Source organism: Pogona vitticeps, chromosome 1 (genome assembly GCF_051106095.1).
Source record: "Pogona vitticeps strain Pit_001003342236 chromosome 1, PviZW2.1, whole genome shotgun sequence".
Taxonomy (NCBI): domain Eukaryota; kingdom Metazoa; phylum Chordata; class Lepidosauria; order Squamata; family Agamidae; genus Pogona; species Pogona vitticeps.
In genome coordinates this window covers 121,913,406-121,926,809 of record NC_135783.1, presented here as the reverse complement: position 1 = coordinate 121,926,809, position 13,404 = coordinate 121,913,406, and the positions used below count along the sequence as shown (strand labels likewise).

Here is a 13,404-nt window from a genome sequence, read left to right as displayed (position 1 = left end):
TTTTTCCAAGGACTCTTTTCTTCTCATGAGATGGCCAAAGTACTGGAGCCTCAGCTTCAGGATCTGTCCTTCAAGTGAGCATTCAGGGTTGATTTCCTTTAGAACTGATAGGTTTGTTCTCCTTGCAGTCCAGGGGATTCTCAAGAGCCTCCTCCAGCACCACAATTCAAAGGCATCAATTCTTCGGCGGTCTGCTTTCTTTATGGTCCAGCTCTCACTTCCATACATCACGACAGGAAAAACCATAGCTTTGACTATTCGGACTTTTGTTGGCAAGGTGATGTCTCTGCTTTTCGAGATGCTGTCAAGATTTGTCATCGCTTTCCTCCCAAGAAGAAGGCGTCTTTTAATTTCAGGGCTGCTGTCTCCATCTGCAGTGATCATGGAGCCCAGGAAGATAAAATTTGACACTGCCTCCATATCTTCCCCTTCTATTTCCCAGGAGGTGATGGGACCAGTGGCCATGATCTTAGTTTTTTTGATGTTGAGTTTCAGACCGTTTTTTGCACTTTCCTCTTTCACTCTCATTACAAGGTTCTTTAATTCCTCCTCACTTTCTGCCATCAGAGTGGTATCATCTGCATATCGGAGGTTGTTGATATTTCTTCCGGCAATCTTAATTCCGGCTTGGGTTTCTTCCAGTCCAGCCTTCTGCATGATGTATTCTGCATATAAGTTAAATAAGCTGGGGGACAATATACAGCCTTACCGTACTCCTTTCCCAATTTTGAACCACTCAGTTGTTCCATGACCAGTTCTAACTGTTGCTTCCTGTCCCACATATAGGTTTCTCAGGAGACAGATAAAGTGGTCAGGCACTCCCATTTCTTTAAGAACTTGCCATAGTTTGCTGTGGTCCACACAGTCAAAGGCTTTCGCATAGTCAATGAAGCAGAAGTAGATATTTTTCTGGAACTCTCTGGCTTTCTCCATAATCCAGCGCAAGTTAGCAATTTGGTCTCGAGTTCCTCTGCCTCTTCGGAATCCAGCTTGTACTTCTGGGAGTTCTCGGTCCACATACTGCTGAAGCCTACCTTGTAGGATTTTGAGCATAACCTTGCTAGCGTGCGAAATGAGTGCAATTGTACGGTAGTTGGAGCATTCTCTGGCACTGCCTTTCTTTGGGATTGGGATGTAGACTGATCTTTTCCAATCCTCTGGCCACTGTTGAGTTTTCCAAACTTGCTGGCATATTGAATGTAGCACCTTAACAGCATCATCTTTCAAGATTTTAAACAGTTCAACTGGAATGCCATCACCTCCATTGGCCTTGGTCCCTACTGGTGACATAATCAATTCCATAGGTTAAGCTATGCAGTGGAGGAGCTCAGCTATACTACTGTTGAAATTACACTGTTGCTCCCAACAGGGCATGCAAGTATTGTAACCTGGAATCGCACACACAGCCCACTCATGCCACATCCTGGGTAGTGCGTGCTGTTTGAAAAAAAGCCACAGGACAGAAGTAGGATGTGTCAAGTGTGGGCTATGTTTGGGCTTCCAGGTTACAATGTTTGGAAACCCTGTTGGGAGCAAGAGTGTCATTTCAACAGTACAGTGGGTGAATTCCACTATTGGCCCTCCCTCTCCACTGTTTCCATAAACATGGGTTATGGACTCCTCAGGAAGGGGTGCTACCATATACTGTCTTGCCAATGAACTACATTTGGCATGGCAGTTCATGAATTCTGGAAGCTACTTATGACCATATAGTCTTATATGAGCAGTGTGTGTGGGGGGGGAATTCATAGACTCTCCTAATTTATCCTAAAAGATTGTATGTTTTGATGGGCTAACTAGGATATACAACACCTCCACCCTGGCAGCCAGCCTAGTTAGTACTTACACTGCCTGGGGACTCTGTGAATTTTAATCCCAAAGGTTAACTTACATTTCATCTTAGTAAACTCCTGTGAATAAAACTCCCCTGCATTTAGGCATGATGCATGTTGGTTCCTTACTAGTTCTTTGGATACGTATATCTCTGATGGCAGGAGAGCATGTGCTTTGTGTAAGTCCTAGGTTGAAGCCCTAGTATGTCTCAGTGAAAAGAACTTAGGGATGCAGACTGAGAAACGCCTCTGCCCTTGAAGAGCCCTGAAGTACTTGGCTAGATGAAAGAATGTAAAAAACCAGTAGTGCTGGGAAAGGTGGAAGGCAGCAGGAAAAGAGGAAGGTCGAATATGAGATGGACTGATTCCTTGAAAGACCCACAGCATTGTGTTTACAAGACCTGAACAAAAGATGGAATTAAAGATGAGACATTCATGGGGATGCTGTAAGTTACAGATGACTTGACGTCACATAATAACAACAAATAGTTCTTAATTTTAAAAAATACAGCAGAGATAGTACCAGTAGATAAAACACATTTTTCAGAAACTAAAGTGTCGAAAATGTAGCAAGCAGATGGTTAACTGGGGCTGGTTAAGGTGAACAGCTCCACTAGCTGCCAATCCATTTCTGGGCACAATTCGAAGTGCTAGTTTTAACATATAAAGCCCTAAACAGCTTTGGTCTAAGTTATGTAAAAAGACTGCATGAGGCTGCCTGGGCATTAAGATAATCAGAGGAGGCCTTTCTCTCAGTCCCATCACCCTCAAAGTGCACTTGGTTGGAACACTAGAGAGCGCCTTATCTGTTGACGCTCTTAGACTCTGGAACACGCTTCCACAGAAGCCTAGGCTGGCCCCCAGTATTGATTTTATTTACCGTTTTAATATATTTGTTTAATTCTTTTTAAATATTTGTATATTTAATGTTTTTAGCTTTTAAATATTGTTCTTTTAATGTTGTGAGCCAACTTGGGTCCTTTTAAGAAGAAAGGCAGAGGTACAAACAAAAAAAAACCTAACTAACTAACTAACTAACTAACTAACTAACTAACTAACTAACTAACTAACTAACTAACTAACTAACTAACTAACTAACTAACTAACTGCCCTGCAAGCCTTCCAGAGAGGTGGTGTAATCCAAACTCAAGGATATGCCAGCTGTGGTTGACTTGGAATAACAGAAGGCCTTGTGCTGGCACAACTGCTTGTATGCCAGTTTGCTTCCAATATGTTGGCTGATCTCAGATCTGCTGGTGTAATTGGGTCTTATCAGCGCTACAGCTGCGTTGGCTGAGATCAATTGCCATACTGGACAAAAAAGGGGGGCAGGGAAAGGGAGGAGTGGGAGAGGAGCTGCATTTCACCAGATCCAAAGGTCTTTCAAGCCAGACTCATAGCCGCTATGCTAGCAGAATATTAGGTTAGGGTTAGGGTAATCCAAAATAATTTCCAATCATCCTAGGCTAGGAGAGGTTTGGGCTCAGAACAGCGTGAGCTGGCTTAGTGTCAGATCAGCCATCCTCTAGCCATCTTACCTAGTTAGGATTGCACTCTGAAAATGTAATTCTAACTGGTCAAGAAGGTCAAGGGTCAGCTTAACCAACATGAAACCAGCTAAAGCTATGCACAATTCAAACTTTTCACAATCTGGGAATGCTGGCATTTATTTAAGACTATGATCACTATGGCCTAACATTGTGTTACTCAGCTCTTTGTTCATTCCCTCTTCACACCTTTTTAGGCTTTTTGGCTAGCTGATGGTAGGTAGCAGAACAGCTCTGCTGGACGACTGTTGTGTTGGCAGATCTCTTGAGATCAGTCAGCATAACAGGACTCTGCCAGCAGAAGGTAATTTCTATTATCAGAAAAGTCTTGTGCCTAATCCTAATCCTTTACTATTGGCACAACTAGCATTAAGACAGCACTGTTGAACATCTTCCCTACCTGATGGGAGACCATCAAAGACAATGCAGCCTGACCTTCACAGGACAAGGTTTTCAAAATTTTGATTCAGCCACTGAGCAGGCCTTATTTCTCAGCACCACCAAACATGACTCTCCCCTTAGTGGAACAGAAAATGAGTACAAATTTTAAAAAATGGCTGAAATCCTGTTGCACAGCTTCATATGCACAATGTGGATGACGTTATCAGCAGTGGCAAATCACTGTTGATTAATGACTTCCTTTGGTGATTTTGGGATGTATTTGACAGTTGCATTTGTATGAATCCTGGACACGCCCAAATCCTCTTTAATCAATTGCAATTTGCCTTTAAACGGCAGAGATTCAATCAGCTGCTGATTACATCATCCTCATTGTGAGGATGCTGAACAGAATCTTAGCCATTAAATCATATTTAATTTTGTGGAAAACATAAAACTTAAGTCATGTTATACTTTGATCTTTTGTTATTAGATCACAATATTCCAATGAACATCTGAAGGTTCTTTTTAGTTACCTCAAAGAGTATGTCAATTTGTTTGATTTGTTTAATTGGAAACTAAAGTTCCTATTTAATCATAATTTAAGAGTACCTTTTTTTTAAAAAAAATGGGGATATTGTTATTTTGATGAAACAGATTGATTACATAAAAGGAGGAGAGACAACAGGTTCCCCATAAGACTCACAAAAGCTTCAAAGACAGGACATAAGAGGAATTCAGTTGGGATGGCTTGACAGCCCTGAATCCATCTTGTAGGGAGGCACTGCAAATGTTCTATAGAGTATGCAGGATTGTGCTACACTCAGGACTCCTCTTGAAATGCTCAGTTACAAGATGGAGGGATACTTGGCAAATGCTATTTTAGGCTGCATTAACAGAAGTGTAGTCTCCAAATCTTGTGAAGTACTAGTCTCCCTCCAGTTCTGGACACCACACTTTTAAAAGGATGCTGACAAACAGGAACAAGTTCGGAGAAGGCAACAAGGATATTCAGGGGACTGGAAACCCAGGCCCTATGAGAAAAGACAGCAAGAACCTGGCATGTTTAGCCTTAAGAAAAGAAAACATCTGTTCTCATTTCAGGACACATAATAATGGGATCCAGTTACAGGAAGCTAGAATTTGGTTGAATATCAGGAAAATCAGGGAAAAAAACTTGTAACTGTTAGAGCAGTATGACAGTGGAACCAATTACCTTGGGAGGTGGTGAGTATTTCAACACTGGAGGCATTAAAGGGAAAATTAGGCGACCACTTGTGAGTCATCCTTTGACTTGGATTCCTCCATTGAGCATGGGGCCGGACCCGAAGGCCTTATAGGCCCCTTGCAACTCCATTATTAGGTGACTCTGTGATTCTTCCTACTATTATTATTAGGAACTAGTGAAGCCAAATTACAAGTGTTTATTTCTGGCTTGAATATTATGAGGAACTATGGCTCTCTGAAGTGTGTGTCACTGCGTTGCCCAGTGGGGAGAGACTACCTAAGAGAATAGAATATAATTTAATTTAATGGGCGAAGCCACAGAATGTAATGGATGTTGCTCAAAACAACCACATTCTTAACTGAAATGAATGGCAAGAGCTCTTTAATGGGATAAATATTAAAATAATGCATTCAGGAGCATTACTGGGCTTGGGGCCTAAGGCTAAGGCTGGCCTTGCCCTTAGATTGAGGAGAAGAGGAACAGAAGGGTATGGTGACGGATGACAACAGAGTACCGACTTCTTTGGCAGCTATTTGAATAATGTCTGATCCTTAGGGGTCTCTGGCCAAAGGCAGCAGGAGAAGAAGTAACAACAACAACAACTAGGGCATAGTGATTTTTTAAAGGCTGTCCCAAGGTCACAGCACTCTTTAGTTATCCAGCTGAGAAACAGAGGTGCTGAGGGAGCTACTGTAGGTACAGCTCCACTGGGAGTGTTCATTTCAGGCAGTACTGAGTGGATAGCAACAGTAGCTCGACCTTTTGAGTCAACTGTCAGTGACAGAACCTGTGAACAAATCCCCTCCCTCCAATGGCCTGTCGAAATTACACATTAAAAAGAGCTTCAAATGTAGGGAGACAAAACAGTACTCCTGGGATCTTAATCTCCAGAAGTGCTAGCCATATGCCTGGATGACTCCCTTTCCATGGTGAGAGCAAACCACTTCCTGTGGGACAAGATGATAGGGCTTCCAACTTGCAAGTACCGTATTTTTTGCACCATAAGACACACTTTTCCCCCACAAAATAGGGGGGTAGAAAGTCTGTGCGTCTTATGGAGCGAAGAAAACAGATTATATTTTCCTGTTTTCTTCTCCTAAAAAATTGGTGCGTCTTATGGAAAGGTGCATCTTATGGAGCGAAAAATACGGTATTCTGGGGCAGTAAAATGTGGTACAGGCTGGTACAACTCCACGTAATAAGCATCTCCTATATCTGATTGAACAATATCTAGGGCATAGCATAATCTAAACTAGTGTTTCCTAACCCAGATGTTCTTGGACTTTAACTTCCAGAAATCCTGGCCAGCACAACTAGTGGTGAAGGCTTCTGGGAGTTTTAGTCCAAGAACATCTGGGGAACCAGGTTTGGAAACTATTAATCTAGGCATAGGCATCTATGTCCGTGAGAGTTTACTGCTTGCTGAATGTTTCTGGGACTTCTCTTGTTCCTTTAGCAGCTTTTGAGGGATATGATTGTGTAGAAAAGGAACATCGGTGACTGGCTTTCTTCTTGGGTCTGAGTAAAAGTGGGATTAGAATTACTCAGCTGGGAAAGGGAAGCATCTCTGGGGAAAAAAGGCTTGCTCATACCGGATTAATTTCCTATTGATACATTAATATTTTCCCCTCAATTAACTCCAGCCATATCCCCATGTGATCCTTCATAGAATGGAATGAGTAGGAACTGGATTATTCTTCAATCTGATATTTTCTAATGTGAAAAGTAGAAGGATAAATATTGTACCTCATTACTATTAGAATTAATGGTTGGGCAAATGCAGCAGTAGCAGCTAACTTTTTCATTACAGAGTTATATCTTAACAGTTTGTCATGTCCACGTCAACTTTTCTATTGCATATTTACAGTGTTTTTAATAACTAGAATTTTTGTAGAGTTATGGTGAAACAAGTCAAGCTGAACATTTCATCCTTATTGGTCCTCTGTTGTCTTGGAGTACTCTATTATTATTGGAGCACTTCATCCCTGCAGTATGTAAGGTTTACCTCCTTTTATTATGGCCCAATTCACACTGAATATTATTATTAGTTTTATTTATATGCCGCATTTCTCCCCAGTAAGGGACCCAAAGCGGCTGATGCTGAATACTGAACCATGGTTTAGTAGGGCATTAAAGATGTGAAGAATAACTGCTACGTTCTTCTTTTCTCATTGATTTGGGTTATCTCAATCTGAGGAGACCCCTTGACAAGGTTTTGGAAAGTTCAGTGAGGTTTCTTGCCTCCAGCCAAGATCAAGTTCAAGATCTGGTTTTCTTCCATTAAGATCTCTGTAATTTGAAGAAAACAAAAGGACTGAACGAGTATTCCAAAAGATATAAATGCCACTGCTACCCTCATCCATGCTTCCAATCCTGCATGCAACAAAGCAGTAGCCATGTTAGTTTTGCTTAAAATTGTTTCATTTCCATGAGTCTGAGCAATTATCCCAGGTTTTGTTTGTTTCTTTTCACAGATTTTGTGTACATTTTGTGTAAATTATCCTCACCAAAGTGAAGACAAAACTGAGAGTGGCAGAAAATGTCAGTCTTCATACATGATGAGAAGAATGTGATTCTTATTCTTTGACTGTGAGAATAAGGCAAAATTTAGATCCTTATACTCACTTGTATGACCTTAGATGAGCTCAAGAAATTCTAAATAGCAAGGTCTTCCCCTCCCCTCCCCTCCCTTGCATGAACATAAGGAAATCTTTGCATTGTTTGGTTCTGATTGTGTAGAATCAGATTGTTTAGACTGTGGAAAACTCAGAGCGAATCTGATGAAACATGGGTTAGGGCCCATTGGAAGGCCTATTCTGTGGCATTGGAAGTGGTGAAGATGCTACCACTGCATCTGCACAGAGTTGTCCAGTGGAGCTCTTTCAAGTGTTCAAGGGCCTATTGCATCATGGCCCGAAGGAAGAGAATGCAGACCACACTGTAGCTCACTGTGAAGAATTTGCACAGCACTTCACAGGCAACATGGCTCAGACTGGCCCCATCTTGCTGTCCTTCTGCAAGCAGGCAAAGACCTTTCTCTTTAGGCAAGCTTTCCATCCATGACTGGTTGCCCGTGTGGGATTTTCAGAAAGGATTGTTATGTCTTACTTTGAATGTGTTTTGAGTATTGCTTTTGTTTATCATTTTTTCAGAGTGGTATTTATTTGATCCTTTTTTATATTTGTTTACTCATTGTTTTCAGCTTAAATATTGTCATTTAATGATGTAAGCCATCTTGAATCCTTTATAAGGAGAAAGCCTGGGTGAAAATATTTTAATTATTTTTTTGCATTCAGTGCAGAAATGTGGTTTGAAGCCATCTTGTTTCGAGATTCTCTCTCTGTGTGTGTGTGTGTGTTTGTGTGTGTGTATTTTATATCATGATCTCTGGTTATTTTCCATGATAAGTCCAGAACATTGCCATTTTGCTCTCGTAATCAGTCTGTTGATACTTGGCAAGACATACCTAGTCTTCAGGAACTACTAAAAAGCTAAGAACAGACAGAGAGTTTCATTTATTACTATTTAAATTTCAGCTTTTATTCTAAAATATATACAGTTAAAATAATATATTTGATTATTGATTTCACATGATTTCATGTAGGGTAGGTATCAAGTTAAAACTATTTCCCCATCTACCTAAATTTCACCAGTCTAGGTTGGAGAACTTAGCAGAAGACCAGAGTGAGAACAAACACTGACTACATTGGCTTCTTCTAACTTAACTAACACTATAAAGACTGCCTGGTTTGGTGACTATTTATTTATTTATTTATTGTATTTATACCCCGCCTATCTAGTCATTTTGACCACTCTAGGCGACTACTAATGAGCTGGTAGAACGAGAAAGGATGGATTCCGTTTACTGGAGGACCTATATTGTCTAAGATGGAGCTAAGAAATGTTACTTTTTGGGCTACAACTCCTAGAATTCTCCAGCCAGCATGGGCATGTTGGCTGAGGAATTCAGGGACCCAATCCATGCCTGGTCCAGAATTTTCTAGCCTTCCAGCTTATAAGTATATATGCTAGGCCAGATGAAAACTAGTGCCATTGCATCATCTTAGCTCCATTTAATCATCTAAAAGCAAAAGCAAATCATGCTGCTTATATACCGCCCCATAGCACTTCAAGCACTCTCTGGGCAGTTTACAAGTTAGTTATGCAGGCTACACATTGCCTCCCCAGCAAGCTGGGTACTTATTTTACCAACCTCGGAAGGATAGAAGGCTGAGTCAACCTTGAGCCGGCTACCTGGGAGTGAACCCCGGGCCGTGAGCACAGTTTTGGCTGCAGTACAGCAGTTTAACCACTGCGCCACGAGGTGCAAGTGGGAAGGGGCCAGCCTGGCAGTTCATTTTTACCAAGTTATATTTCAAAGTGCGTTTGGATGCTCTGGATCTGAGCCCTCGCTACCAGGACTTTGTTGAACTATCTCCTGGTGCCTCCTGATCTCTGTGCAGGACTTAACATTCAGACACAGATTACCACTTTCATCATCACCAGCACCAAAAGAATCATTGCTGTCCTGACGTTAGATGGCAGATGTAGGTCTGAAGGTGTTCGGTATGAACAGGATTCACACATTATGCAAGTCTGAGTTTTTCAGCCATGAGACAGAGCAGGGTCAACCACTAGTAAAGGTCAGTACCCAAATAGCTGGATATATTTGAGTGTGAATAAATCAATCATTAAATTGTTCCTGAGCTCAGTGGAAGTAAACTGCACCCTAAATTTGTATGCAGTGTTGCCAAGAAATTAGATTTCAGAAGCATACTTCTTATTTTATTTATTTATTTGATTTGTATCCCGCCCATCTGGTTGAAACAACCACTCTAGGTGGCTTCTGTGAATTGTATTAATCGCCTCACATGCAAACTTTTAATTTTAATATGATGTTACTAAAGGGGAAAACCCCTATATACCTAAATAAAATTGCATTGGTTGAGAAAAATCTGATGGAAATCTACGTCATCATTTGTAATTCCATTTCAGAAGAGCTGCTTTGGATTTTTGAGAAGGAATTCCTCGTCCTTCTTCATTGTTATTGGATTAGATCCAGACTTGCCTTCCATTGGAATGAATTTTTCCTCAGCAGAATTAACACCCATATTTCCTGATATTCTCGCCCCCCACCTCCCGAAGTTCACAGTGTATGAGTAATTGTAAGGATTCTGCATGTATGAAGAAACAGCCTGGCCAGGAAAGGTAGGAGACATTTCATAGTGTTTTTAATATCCCTTTGCAAAAGTGTTTTAGATTTTTTTTCCTAAGTTTTGGATATGCCTGTGTGCAATGCAGAAGAGGACTCACCTTCCAGCAGTGACTGGAGTGCTGATCACTCCTGAGAGACAGTTTGTTCAGGAATAGACGCCATGGAGGGATTAATTTAAAAGACAGCACTGTAATGTCAAGTAGTAAGGAAATGGATGATGGTACAGCGATAAAGGTTGATTTAATTCCCAGCACAAGGGCTGATATAATTCTAATTGATCTAATGTTTTGCTGGCATCATAAACCTTTCCCAGGAAGTAAGGTTATAGAGGAGAACAATAGGTAATAGAAGGAAAAACCTCCATCTGAATCTCAGTCTAACTCCTCCCTCTGGGGGCTGCCTTATATGCCTCTTCAACCATGGAAAAGCTCAAGTACCTTCTACTCCCTTCAATTAATGTAATTGTCACCTTAACTGCAGTGGAATCAGAATCAAGTGATATTCATTATTTGATAACCCAACTCTCCTCTAACAGGCACTCTCATGATGGGGGATTGGGAGTAAGGCATCCCCTCGGAGGTGCTGATGTTTATTACATACAACCCCAGAGTGTTCTGCTTCGGAATGCCTGACCTCCAGGTTGTGAGATGTTTGGAGAGGCTCATGGCAAATGTTGAACACTGCAATTGTGCGCCCTCCTGTGTCTTCCTTCTGTCTTCTCTGGTGATAACAAATTTTAGAGATGGTGTCACTGGGTTCTGAGCTTTCCTGTCCCCCGTGCAGTAACTTATGAGGCAGAGTCCAGCAGCGAAACCTATAGCACAAGAGCCCTCAACACTGTAATACTTGTCTGTCATTTCTAAAAATGATTGGTGAGAGGCGAGGAGACATGATGGTGCTCCTATTTTTGGAGACAGCTCTATCTCTTTCAAGGTTTAATTCTGCCCTGCAACAGCTTCCTGAAACAATCTGAAGCTTTCCATTTTAGAAAGTAACAGCTCTCCAGAGGTTTAGCAGGATTTTATTCCAGCTCAACCTGGAAAGGCACATGATATTCCCTGATGACCCTCCATTTCGGCTCTTAACGAGACCTGATATTCCTTAGCGTTTAAAACAAGACAAAGATGTTAGATGCATGCAAGTTGTAATGTGTAAAAAGTTTATGTAAAGTACTGTTAAAAATACTACCTAACTACATGTCCTGTTACACCTTCTTCACCGCTGAGAAATCTTAGTTCAACCCAGATACCCCAAAGAAGGCTTCCAGGTGAGAGAGTGTTAGTTACAAACAGACTTGAGCAACAGTCATTGGTTATATGACCATATCATCATTTCCGACACCAGATCTCAGGCATTCGTACCAGACTGGCAAACTGCAATGCCCGAGATGAACAATGATCATATGAAAACTATGGGTTTGCGGATGCTAGGATGTGAATGAAGTACTGTTAATTGATTTAGCCAAATAACTGTCCCTAACATGATAGTAATACTGGAATTACCACTATTAGTCTGATGCCTTGTTTGTTCCATATTGCATTTCCATTGGACCAGCCTAGTTCATCTAGCTGAGTATTTGCATATATACATTAGTAATTATATCACTATTTTTGATTGGCCGTATAATTCTTAATTGGTAATAAAACATCAAACACAAGGAACAGATATAAATACATCTCAGATTCTTACATGCAGGAGATGAACAATGATGACATGATTGTCGCAAAATAAATGATAGCTGCAATTCAGGCGTCACACAACATTGCAATAACTGCAATTGATGCAATGATGGAACAGGCTTCAGATTTTTTTTAAAATGCATATTATGTTCTGTTTTGCTGGGTGGTGATTTTATCAAGGCCATCTGTACTGTAAGTAGATGTGCTCCAATATTTGCCCTTTTTTGTGTGCTGATACTGTCATTAAGTAGTTGTTCAGCAAAGGCAATGGTTGTAGCTCCAAATTACAAATCTGAAAAAAGGCAAAGCCATGTTATCTATTAAGGAACAATTTTAGGAGATGTCAACATATATCTTCAGTGCTCAGTGGTCTGGCCAGAAAATTGGCTAGCCTTGCACATTCTTGGTTTATTGAACAGGCACCTACATGATTGCTATATGCATGAGTTACTACTATCCGTTGAGAATTTGTAATTCCTGAAGAAGCAGATGCTCTTTCTGCTTTATAAGAAGACTTGTAGGGTCTTGCTTGGCTTGAGTGAAGCCGAGAAATAAAGAAAAGGTCTCCTTGACAACTTAAAATTTAGTTCAGCCAAACCAACCAACATGATGTAGGCTCATTATTGTCCTTGAGAATTTATAGTTGAGCCTTCAATGAGACGGACATGTTAAGTACAGTATGATCACAAGTTAACATAATTTATGTCACAAGGTGATGGCTTTGCTTCTCTTCATTGGATACCTGAAATAGGAGAGCGAATATCTTAATCCTTCTTGTTGGATGCAGGAAGGATTTATTTAGAGATATATATACATCCTCACTTCTCCTGTTGCCACATGCAAGGACGAGGAACTTTCGAATGTTGTTTCTCATCTTTCAGCCCCGTTTGAGTGCAAGAGGGCATAATCCTACCAATTTTTGTACGCTGATAATTGGTGAAATGTTATGGGCTGAGCTATTCTTGCAGAGTGACCCCCCCCCCCAGGTCTTGGCAGGGAAAGACTATTGATGCCTGAAGTTACTGTTGAGCCACAACCTCTGATTGATCTCCGCCCCCATAGCATGAATATTTGCTACAGTATGTCATTCTTCTGAAGACAAAAGCAGAGTGAGGACCAAAGCAGCAAGTCACGCATCAAGTCCTTGTTCTAACGTCTTTCAAGCAAGTGAGGACAAGGAACTGTAACATTCTTTGCTGCACTTGCAAGGACTGTGTGAGATTGTCTGCCATTCTTGATTCTGTGTCCTTCCATTTGTGCAGTCATTTACTTATTGATTTATTAAATTCAGTTTGTTAATATTGGGATTACCTCTCCTTAGATTTGTGGAAGTTAATCAACTTTAAACCTTGGGTGGGTTATTTGCCTCCTTCTTAACAATTAGCCAGTCTTTCTGTGCTTGCTTTGTTTGTTCTTTTTTTTTTTTTTTTGTAAGGGTATGGTCACTTCTTAAGGGAAGGGATGCTCCCTTCATTTTCTAAGGGGACAGACTCTATTTTTGTGCACATTTCACACAAACAACGGA

At 40.9% G+C, this 13,404-nt stretch overlaps 1 protein-coding gene across 17 annotated transcripts in view; it reads right to left on the bottom strand.

The window, feature by feature from the left end:
• Positions 1-13,404, bottom strand: part of KHDRBS2 (KH RNA binding domain containing, signal transduction associated 2) — a 520,773-nt gene that overhangs the window by 23,214 nt on the left and 484,155 nt on the right. The window contains exon 13 of one of the 17 annotated variants that reach the window (XR_013542156.1): positions 8,117-12,171. The exons of the other annotated variants lie outside the window; for them this stretch is intronic. The gene's annotated coding sequence lies outside the window, so the exon portion shown is untranslated. Of the gene's footprint in view, positions 1-8,116; positions 12,172-13,404 lie in introns of those variants that run through there. 17 annotated transcript variants of the gene reach the window in all.